The sequence below is a fragment of the Gossypium hirsutum genome, chromosome A03, assembly GCF_007990345.1.
Source record: "Gossypium hirsutum isolate 1008001.06 chromosome A03, Gossypium_hirsutum_v2.1, whole genome shotgun sequence".
Lineage (NCBI taxonomy): Eukaryota > Viridiplantae > Streptophyta > Magnoliopsida > Malvales > Malvaceae > Gossypium > Gossypium hirsutum.
Window position 1 is genome coordinate 47,232,101 of NC_053426.1, and position 12,262 is coordinate 47,244,362.

The following is a 12,262-nucleotide window of genomic DNA, read 5'->3' on the forward strand; positions in this document are numbered from 1 at the left end:
GGCAAGGCATCAAATCCCGTGTTGAGAAAAAATTTTGCTCTGTTCTCACACGGTCGTATCGCATGGTCGTGTCGCCTCCCGTGGTATGAGCACAGCCTAAGGCACGCTCGTGTGCTTGGCCGTGTGGATTTTGAAAATCTGTGTTCAAGGACTCAGTTAATGCTTTGGATGTTAAAAACTAACAAAAATGTAAAGAAATCAACATCGTTAGTGCTCGAGTTGCCTCCCGAGAAGAGCTTATTTATATTCTAAGCTCGACTTACCTCAATTTCGTGTGATTACGATCGATTGAGGAGTTGAAACTCCCTACCTCTGCTATCAATTTTATCAAAATAAGGTCTGAGTTGAGTATTATTTACCTTAAAAGTTTCGAATACAGTATGTGTTACCTCGACTGTACCATGTGAGAAGATGTTCATTACTGTGAAGGGAGTCACTCTGTCCGTATTGTGCTCTAGAGTAGCAATTCAAGGGTCTTTTTCATCTAACAATACTTTGTCCCCAACTTTAATTTCCTTTGTTCATCCCTATGTTCATTGTGGTGTCGCTTCGATTTTTCGTATGCTTTTGGTTTCTCCTTGATAGGTGTTCGCCATTCATCTAGTTCATTGACCTGAAGTCTTCGTTCTTCATAGATTGGTCCTTTGTTGTTATTTGAACATGGCTCATCTATGCTCCTCGAACGTGTTTCCTGCCAAGAAGGTTGCGCCACATGATTAGTATTTGTAGCATGATTTATACAACCACCCTCAATATTCGATGTGTTATTCAAATTATGAGCTTGAAGAGTGATTGTTTCATCACCCACACGAAGTGTGAGTTCACCTATACCAACACCAATAATGGTTCTAGAAGTTGCTAAAAAAGGTCGTCCTAAAATCAAAGGTATGTCACTATCCTCTTCCATATATAGAACAACAAAGTCTACTGGGTATATAAATTTATCAATTTTAATAAGAACATCTTCAATGATACCCCTAGGAAATCTAATGGTTTTATCAACCAATTGAATGCTCATCTTAGTTTGTTTGGGTTTCCCAAGACCTAGCTATTTAAACATTTTATAAGGCATAACATTAATGCTCGCCCCTAAATCAGCCAATGCATTATTCACGTTCAAACTACCAATTAAACAAGGAATCGTAAAACTCCCTGGATCTTTCAACTTGTTGGGTAGCTTATTCTATAGAACTGCTGAGCAAACTGCGTTCAACTCTACATGCGACGTCTCATCCAACTTCCATTTATTTGCTAAAAGCTCCTTTAAAAATTTAACTGCGTTTGGCATCTGCGAAAGAGCTTCAATAAATGGTAAGTTAATGTGTAATTTCTTTAATAATTTAAGGAATTTACCAAATTGTTCATCCGTGTGGTCTTTCTTTTTCGCATTGGGGTTAGGCACACGAGGTTTGTACTCTCTACTTACCAGTTTTTGCTCATTGTGGTCTGTCTCACCTTTACCTTTACTTACCACAATTCCTTGCCTCAGTTCTAGTTTGGGTTCAACTAACCCTTCCTTATCTTGAATGGTAATTGCATTGAGTTATTCCCTTGGGTTAGATTTAGTGTTACTCGGTAGGCTACCTTGTGGTCGTTCAGAAATTAATTTAGCGAGCTATCCTATCTGAGTTTCGAGCCCTTGGATCGATGCTTGTTGATTCTTAAGTGTTGTGTAGGTATTCTGAAAAAGAGTTTTTGACACCGAGATAAACTTTTTTAGCACCTCCTCAAGGTTCGGCTTCTTTTCTTATTGGAAAGATGGTTATTGAAAACCCGAAGAATGCTGTGGCCTTTGATTTCCTTGACCACCCCACGAGAAGTTGGGATGGTTCCTCCAACCTACATTATAAGTATTACTGTATGGGTTATTTTGAGGTCTAGAATTATTGTTACCCATATATTGAACTTGTTCCTCCTCAGTGTTGGGGTTGAAGGATTGATATTTTGTGTGTACTCCTCCTCCATATGAATCGCATCTCATCATTGGATGTACCTGAGTAGAACCATAAAAACCGTCAATCTTTTTATTTAAAAGTTTTACCTGGTTAGATAGCATAGTAACTGCGTCAAGGTTGAAAACACCGGCTACTTTTGTCAGCTTTGTTCTCATGACTTGCCATTGATAGTTATTCAGTGACATCTCTTCAATAAATTCATAAGCCTCTTCAAGTGTTTTGTTATTCAGAGTTCTATCGGCGGTTGCGTCGATAAGTTTCCTTTTTGAGGGGTTCACACCGTTGTAAAATGTTTGAACTTGAAACCATAAAGGTAACCCATGGTGAGGGCACCTTCTCAATAGATCCTTATATCTCTCCCATGCATCATAGAGTGTTTCTAGATCCATTTGCACAAAAGAAGAGATATCATTCTTCAACTTAGCCATTGTAGGTGACGGAAAATATTTAAGTAAAAATTTTTTGGTCATTTGTTCCTAAGTAGTGATTGACCCTTATGGTAACGAGTTCAACCACTGTTTAGCTTTGTTCCTCAATGAAAAGGGAAATAACCGAAGGCGAATGGCATCATTAGAAACACCATTGATTTTAAATGTGGCACAGAGTTCTAGAACATTCACCAAATGAGTGTTTTGATCCTCATCCTGCAAATCATCAAACTGAACAAACTGTTGTATCATTTGAATCGTGTTAGGTTTTAGCTCAAAATTATTTACAGCAACAGCAGACCTAACTATACTTGACTCAGTTCTTGTTAAATTAGATTTAGCATAATCATACATAGTGCGTGGAGCAGGATTCTGATTTACTGGATCAGCAACAATTGTAGGGGTAGTGGCTTTTCCTGATTTTCAGCCATCTCCTTGGTTGTGGTGAAAATATCGTCCTATTACTCTTCTTCTGTGTATCTTAGGCTTCGCTTTATTTCTCTTCAGTTTCTGCGAGCTGTGCGATCGATCTCACTATCAAAAAGTAATGGTCCCGATGGGTTTCTTCTAGTCATAAACTATAAAAACCTGCCAGGAGGAAAAAGAAAATTTAGTAACAAAAATCAAAATAAAATTTAAATTGCAATAAAATAAATGGCTAAAGTAATAAAAATTAAGTGTTCCTAATATTTTAGTTCCCCGACAACGGCGCCAAAAACTTGATTGATGTAAATCGCGATAAGTTTTATATTTATGATTGATCATACTTGAAAATTAACTATTATCACGATTAAGGCAAGCGCACCTACCGAACAGTAGTATAGTTATAGCAAGACCGGAATGTCAAACCCACAGGAACTAAAAGTACTAGTATTAACTCTCTTTTTATTATCTAGCCTAAAAATAAAGGGGTTTGTTTTATCTAAATTAATTAACTAAACTAAGAATGCTCAGGAAGAAAATTGCATTAACTCGATCTATGGATTCCCTTATTAGGTTTCACCCTAATCCGGAAAAATTATGTCACCGTATGTCTAGGGGTGCAATCAACTCCGCTTAATTATGCTAGTCTACTCTTAGCAAGGACTTTTGCTCCTCTGAATAAGCATATCAATACTTGAATCAATATCACAGAATATTAAAGCAAGAATTAAGAACTCATAATTAAGAACAAATTAAATATTTATCATATAATTCAGAAAATAATAACAAGGATCCGTCTTAGGTTTCATCCCCCTTAGGTATTTAGAGGATTTAGTTCATAAGTGTAAAAGAAAACATCTCAGAAGAATAATGATAACAAAACATAAAGAAAACCAAAAAACTCCTGAAGGAAATTGAATGGAGATCTTCAGTCTTGAAGGATAATCCGGCTTCTGAGATGGATCAATCGGCTTTTCTTCGAGTAATTCCTTACCTCCTATTCCGTCTGTATTTTCTAGGGACCTCTTGGGGTGTTTATATAGGCTTTAGAATGCTTAAAAACCCTCAAGAGTGGCTTTTTCTGAATAGGACTAGACTTGGACTCGATAGGGACACGCCCGTGTGCAAGTGTTTCAACCCATGTTCGAGTTTGTGGAATAGACACGGGCTTGTGGTCTACCCGTGTAAAGAAGTCTAGGCCGTGTTAGAGTTTACTAAAACTACACGGGCGTGTGAACTACCCGTGTGAGGAAGTCCAGGCCGTGTTGATTTCCCACGTTGACCCATTTTCTCCGTTTTTGGCCCGTTTCTCACTCTTTTTACTATCATAAGCTCACCTAAGTATAAAACATGAAATTAAAAGATTAGGAGTATCAAATTAACCAAATCTAAGGATAATTCATCCAAAAAATATGCTAAGCATGGGATAAAAGTATGTATAAATTACGGTTTATCAAGCATATAGCTTCTTATCCCTCAAGGTTTGCAAAACAGTTCTCAAATGTTCCACATGCTCACTCACATCACGAGAATAAATCAATATATCATTGATAAAGACCACTAAAAACTTATGCAAAAATGGCCAAAAAATACGATTCATCAAATCCATAAATGCCGCAGGGGCATTTGTTAAATCGAAGGGCATGATAAGGAACTCGTAATGCCCATACCTCGTCCTAAACGCGATTTTCGGTACAACTTGCTCCTTTGCTCTGAGCTGGTAAAAACTGGACCTCAAGTCTATCTTGAAAAACACATTGGCTCCTTTCAATTGGTCAAAGAAATCATCGATCCTTGGCAAGGGGTACTTGTTCTTCACTGTCACTTTATTAAGTTGTCTGAAGTCTATACATAACCTCATCGACCCGTCTTTCTTTCTCAGAAAGAGTGCCGGAGCAACGCACAGAGAATAGCTCGGTCTTGCAAAACCTTTATCCGTTAACTCTTGTAACTGTACTTTCAATTCTTTTAACTCTGTTGGAGCCATTCTATACGGAGCAATCGAGATGGGTACCTGATGCGTGATACTCATAACAGGTTTTAAAGATTTATAAATGAAACGTTCTTGAAACTAACTTATTATCACGATTAAGGCAAGTGTACCTATCAATCAGTAGTATAGTTCAGCAAGACCGAATTGTCGAACCCAAAGGAACTACGAGTACTAGTATTTACTTCCTTTTTATAATCTATCCTAAAATTTAAGAGGTTTGGTTGTCTAAACTAATTACTAACTAAGAATGCACAGAAAGAAAAAACTTGGGAAAATACTTTTGGGAAAATTTGATTGATTGAGACAATACCTAAGGACAAATCCACCTAGACTTCACTTATTATTTGACTCTGAATCAGATGATTTATTCATTTAACTTGATCCGTAGAAATTCTTAAGTTATATTATTATCTCTCTCGAGACTAATAACGTCTAACCCTAGGTTGAACAATTGAAATCTCTTTCTAATTAACACATTAGAATTGCATTAACTCGATCTATGGATTCCCTTATTAGGTTTCACCCTAATCCGAAAAAATCTTGTCACCCTATCTCTAGGCGTGCAATCAACTCCGCTTAATTATGACAAATTTACTCTTAGACAGGGTCTATTCCTCCTCTGAATAAGAGCTTAACTTGAATCAATATCTTGGAATATCAAAATAAGAATTAAGAACACATAATTAAGAACAAGTCAAATATTTATCATGCAATTCAGATAATAATAACAAGATCTATCTTAGGTTTCATTCCCCTTAGGTATTTATGTAACACCCCGTACCCGAGTCCGTCGCCGGAGTCGGACACGAGGGGTTTGCAGACTTAAATCACTTCTTTGCACAATCCATTTTAAAATTTTCTAGGCAAGCTGGCTAACTGCGTCACTGTCACCTTAAAAATCATATCTTGAGTTTCACAACTCGAAAATCAGTTTCGCAATTTTTCCCTGAAACTAGACTCATATATGCATCTAAAAATTTTTTTCTAGAATTTTTGGTAGGGCCAATTAGTACAGTTTATTAGTCAAAGTCTCCCCTGTTACAGGGATCGACTACACTGACCTTTGTGCATTACGACTTGGATATCTCCCTGTACAGGGCCTCAATACTGATGTCGTTTGTTTCTATAGAAACTAGACTCAAAGAGAAATCTATACATATATGGCATGACTTCTAAATGTCTCTTGTTAATTTATAATGAATTTCCAAAGTCAGATCAGGGGATCCAGAAACCGTTCTGGCCCTGTCTCACGAAAACTTTAACATCTCATAATATACTGTTCATATGAACGTTTCGTTACTTTCCTATGAAAATAGATCCATCAAGGTCTGATTACATAATTTATTCACTATTTAATTCCATTCGTACTATTTTTAGTGATTTTTCACATCCACATTACTACTGCTGCCAGCATCTATTTTTAAGGTAAACTTTACCTATTTCATGATCCTCCATGGATCAACTAGAGTTTGTCATACATATTCCAAAAATGATCATGAATAACCATTCCCATGGCTAACCGTTACCAACATTTCCATACCTCTCGACGGGCAACATACAAAACGATTATAAAGCTATGATCAAAGTATATTTAAGCCATTTTCGCATGGCTATCCAAATTTACACAAAACCGAAGGGTACATGACCAACAACAAAAGGGTAGTCCTATACATGCCATTCCAAAGTTCAACCAAAAGTATACCAAAAGGAGCTTTGATAGTGTGGGTGACTTCGACTTCAAAATCCCGAGTCCGATAGCTGAAGAACCAAAATCTATAAAACAGAGAATCAAATAAACGGAGTAAGCATTAAATGCTTAGTAAGTTTTGAGCAAAGAATTTAGACACAACCAAAGTATAGCATTCATGTAGCTAAACGGATAATTTCATATGCACAAATTTTCAATATCATACTTACTTCACATTACCAACCCTTTTATTCATACACAAAGATCAACTTAGCCAAAGGCCGGTAGCTCATTTATCAACTGAGCGAATACTTATTTGTAAGGGCTCAACTAATTCAAAGCACATACGAAACATACCTCAATGTTGGGATGTTACAAGCGTATTAACTGAAATTTTTACAGCAAGATCATTCATTCCCAAATCACGTACCTTCGGAATTTAACCGGATATAGCTACTCGTTCAAATGCCTTCGGGACATAGCCCGGTTATAGTAACTCGCACAAATGCCTTCGGGACTTAACCCGGATTTAGTAACTCGCACCAATGCCTTCGGGCTTAGCCCGGAATTAGTATCTCGCACAAATGCCTTCGGATCTTAGTTCGGATATGGTCACTTAGCACAAAGCCTTCGGGACTTAGCCCGGACATCATTCGAATAACCATGCACATTTAACAATAAATCATGACACATTCGTATTTCATTTTCATTAGCAAAACTCAAACACAAGACACTTATCACTCTTGCAATTTCGGCTCAATAGCCACACACAAAGAGCATGATTTTGATTTGCTTAAAACATGATCTAATCAAATCATAATTTAAGCTCTATTACTCAAGAACTTACCTCGGATGTGGTCGAACGTTTTCAGCGGCTATTCGATAACTTTTTCCTTTCCCTTATCCAACTGTGGTCCTCTGAGCTCTTGAGCTAATTCAAACAAATTTAACTTATTAAAGTCTCATTATGCTAGCTTATGGCCGAATATGACAAGGAGTTTGATTGGTCATATGGCCACCTTCTAGCTCAACTACACAATGGTCATATGCATTTTTAATCACATCAAGCAATTTAATACAATTCATTCGAACATCAAAAGAAAACCTCAAGGTACTTAGCCCATATATACTTTAGGCATTAGAGTCACATATATATATGGAATCATGAATCAAACTCAACATTTTAGCTAATATTCCCCCTTGGCCGAATTTTCTAAGCCAAGACAAAAGCATCAATATGCTTGCCTCTAACCGAATACATGCAACACCAATCTTCTTCCTATGGCCGAATATGCATGTCTATGTTGAGGCCGATTATATACTTAATACCACACATAAATGGCATACATTTTACTAACTAATGCATTACATATTATAACTCAATACCATAACCGAAGCACCATCATGTGTAAGTATATACCTTGAGATAATATATAGGTCATACCAATACATCATGTGCAATCATATATATATGTGCAAGAGCCGAATCACAAATTTGATTATAACCAAATTTAAACATATATCCAAAACATAAATCTTACCTACCATGCAATAAGCATAAATCACACTTATGGATATACCATGGCCGATACTTCCAACAACACCAAGTAAAAATTTACTTCATGGATCTAAGGTAGAACCAAGAAAGAAACTCATAATCATCAAGATGTAAGCAACTACCATTTTTCATCTAGATTTAGCATGAAACACAACCATCACCCTTATTAATCTCCATAGCCGAAAACCTTACTTATTCCAAAATCACAATTTCAACATGGGTTACCAACACTAACTTGATATCTCACTCAAAATCAACTAGGATTTCAAGAACTAGTATCAACTTCCTTACCTTAATATCGACCTAAGATGATCGATTGCTTCACTCCTTCCTTCCTCCTCTCAATTCGGCCAAGAAGAACCAAAGAACACAACTTGTTTCCTTTCTTCCTTAGAACATTCGGCCAAGAGAAATGAAAAAAAGATGGACACTTTTTTTTTGTTTTCTTTCTTACATTCACGGCAATGGGGAGGGGGGAGAAACAATCACACACCTTCTTTCTTTTTTCCATTTCTTTATTACTAACTTTATTTTATTGTTTCCTCCCATGATGCACCAACACAACATGTCTATGACATGTTTTGCCCATCACCCTTTGTCCATCCTAATGTCATGGCCGGCCACTACTAGATGGGGGGAAAAATTGACATGCAAGTCCCCCCTTTTTCAACATGCACTAATAGGTCCTTATGTTTTGATCTATCACATTTCAAAAATGTCACACATAAGTCCTATTGACTAAATTCACATGCAATTTACTAAATCGAAGCTTAAAATTTTCACACATTTATTTTAGACAATAAATATCATATTCAAATAATTTGGTGACTCGGTTTAGCGGTCCCGAAACCGCTTTCCTACTAGGGTCGCTTTAGGGCTGTCACAATTTAGGGGTTTAGCTCAACTTATGAAAGAAAACATCTCAAAAGCATAAAGATAACAAAACATAAAAAACCCAAAACTTCTGAAGGAACTTGAAGGGAGATCTCTACTCTTGATCATGAATCTGGCTCTTGAGACGAATCAATCGACTTTCCTTGAGTACCTTGCTTCTTACTCTGCATCCCCCTTCCTAAGTGCCTCTTTAAGTGTTTAAATAGGCTTTGGAATGCCTAAAAGCCCTCAAAATTGTCCTTTTCCAAATTGGACTAAACTTGGGTTCGGCAGGGACACGCCCGTGTGCGATTACTGAAGGTCGTGGTCAAGGCTGTTAAATGGGCACGGACGTGTGATCCACTCTTGTAAGTCGTGCTTTGATCCTGCCAAATTAAGACGGTCGTGTGACACGCCCGTGTGAGGAAGTCTAGGTTGTGTTGTTTTCCCATGTAGGTCCATTTTCTCTGTTTTCGGCCCGTTTCTCACTCTTTTTACTCTCCTATGCTCTCCTAAGTATAAAACATGAAATTAAAGGATTAGGAGCATCGAATTCACCAAATCTAAGGAGAAACCATCCATAAATGCATTAGGCATGGGGTAAAAATATGTATAAATTACGGTTTATCCAATACCCCCATACTTAAGTATTTGCTTGTCCTCAAGCAAAACCCTCAACTCACAATCAAAATAAATTCTTCTTAACTTATAATTCCTATTAATAATATCTCAAAATAATCCATAAGTAATCATATATTGCGAATTTGACTGAAAGAACATCAAAGTTCCAAAACATTCCAAGTTGAGTATTTTATCATGAAAGCATAGGTGTCTCCCCTCATCTAAGTAATTAAATTCGACTCAAAATATCATAGAGTTTCACATCCTCACTAAAGATTCACTCAAATCACTCGAGGTGTTTAAGGACAATACATGAAGCACTCAATAGTCAATAATGAAAAGTCATCACCATAGGCTTGCATGAAAATCAAATCTCCAGCACTATCTATTGAAATGAACATCAATCAAAAGTTCTTTAAAGGGTTATAACGTGGCTTTGGTTAGAGGGTGTGGTCACAAGCTGAAAGAAAATGTTAGAATCGAGATTAAATTGGAAAATTGCCTAACTAGAAAAAGTAATTAAACATCAATTGAGTACAAGTGAGCTTCTTCTCAAAAGATGGAATTTAGATACTGCAGCTCAATAATATCGAATTACTACTAATATGTAAGTATGAATTTTTTTTAAGAACAAGTCAAATACATAGAAGAGCAAAGCATAGCTAAGCAATTAGTTCAAATCAAATCTCAAAAAAAATAGGGATCAAATTAGGGGATTTCAACAATAATGGTTTATGGGTTAATATTTAGGGCAAATCAATTAATGGCTTGTTAGGCTTAAAGGGTTTACTAAGGTTAATTATGAAGGTAGGATTTTGTGGAGTGAGTGGGTTAAACCTAAGTGCCTTTATCATTTTGACATATCAAATCAAATGGTGTGGCCTTGACATGCATAATCAAGAAAGTTCTAGAATAACAATTCAATACTGACGCACTCAAAGCAACAATAAAAGTGAGCATGAAAGAAATAGTAGGTGCTCTAAAGGCTCAAAATCTCACAAAAATTACGGCTTTTTGATGTTTAAACCTGTGAATTTCAACTCAAGATAATACCTAAACTTGGGAGAAACAACCTATAAAATTTTAAATTCAAAAGTCAACTTATCATGCTTGATTCTTTAATATCTTAAAATTTAAACAATCAATGCATGAATGCCTAAGTTTTAATTCAAGACATATAAATAAAAATCATAAATTAATCAAAATTCATTCTAATCATGGCATGAGAAGATCACATAATAATAAGACATAATTTAGGTATTTCTAATGATGATATAAAATACCCCCCACACTTAAGATGTACATTGCCCTCAACGTACAAAGGTAGATAAATTGAAAAAGAGAGATTGATAATCATAAGATAGGGAGAGAAGTGAAACTTCCTGAATGATGAATGAATTCCTTGAACTGGAGTTTTGGAGAATAATCGGCGTGAGAGTGGAGGAGGATACTCCGGTAGTGGTAGAGGTTCATTAGTCCATAAGTCTTGCGCCAAAAGAATATTATATCAGGTGGTAGCTATGGTCATGGTCGAACAAGACATGGCAGTCGTGGAGAACCTTTCTCGGTGGAGTTTTTAGTTCCTATGTGACGATGAGCTTTGGAGCTTTTTATAACTGTGACAGAATCAGGAACTATAAGGAAACATAATTAGTCGTAATGAAATAGCTGAAATTGAAAATTGTAAAAACTCAAGATAAAATAGTATAAACAAGAAATAAAAAGTAATTTCAAAATATAAAGATAAAGCTAAGATAGATAATAGGTGTTTATAGAGAAATTGGGGCACACGGCCGTGGGGCACGCCCGTGTGCCTTCATTTCAGCCCGTGCGTTTCATGGTTTTCAAAATTGGACGCATCGATGTACTCGGCCATGTTGCACGACCGTGTCGATCTTCGTTCGCTTCTCCCACGCCCGTGTATGAAGGCACACGCCTGTGTTAAATTGACAGGTTTGCCCACGGTTTCAAACATGGACGTGTCGCATGCCCGTGTTATTTTGGTAGTTTCGCCCACGGACATGTCGTACGGCCGTGGCAACTTATTGCATCCCGTGTTGGGGAACGAATTTTTGCGCTGTTTTCACACGGGCATATCACATTGATGCTTGTTGATTTTTGAGTGTTGTCTCGGTATTCTGAAAATGAGTTTTTGACACTGAGATGAATTTTGTTAGCATCTCCTTAAGGTTTAGTTTTTTCTCTTGTTGGTAGGGTGGTTGTTGGAAGCCTAGAGGTGGTGGTCTCTGATTCCCTTGGCCTTCCCATGAAAAATTAAGGTGGTTCCTACAACCTGCATTGTAAGTATTGCTATAGGGATTGTTTCGAGATTGAGGATTGTTACCCATGTAATTTAACCATTCGTTCTCCATGTTGTGGCCATAAGGTGGGTATTCTGAACTGCTTGATCCACCTCTACTTGCTTCGCATTGCATTACTGGGTGAACCTGTGAAGAACTAAGGAAACCATCAATTTTCTTATCCAAGAGTTCAACCTGATTAGAGAGCATGGTGACCGTATCGATGTTATAAACGCTGACTGTTTTCGTTGGCTTTGTCCTCATGACTTGCCACTGATAGTTATTCAGTGACATCTCCTCTATAAATTCATAGGCATCTTCAGGCGACTTATTATTGATGGTTCCGCCAGCAGCTGCGTCAACCATTTGTCGAGTCAAAGGATTCAGGCCATTATGAAAGGTTTGAACCTGTAGCCAAAGCGGT

The 12,262-nt window shown here is 37.0% G+C and overlaps 1 non-coding gene across 1 annotated transcript; it reads left to right on the forward strand.

The window, feature by feature from the left end:
* The first annotated feature begins 2,270 nt into the window (after nt 1-2,270).
* Nucleotides 2,271-2,377, forward strand: LOC121225621 (small nucleolar RNA R71). The gene has a single exon (XR_005923475.1). It is a non-coding gene; the product is annotated as a small nucleolar RNA R71 (small nucleolar RNA).
* Nucleotides 2,378-12,262: the final 9,885 nt, after the last annotated feature.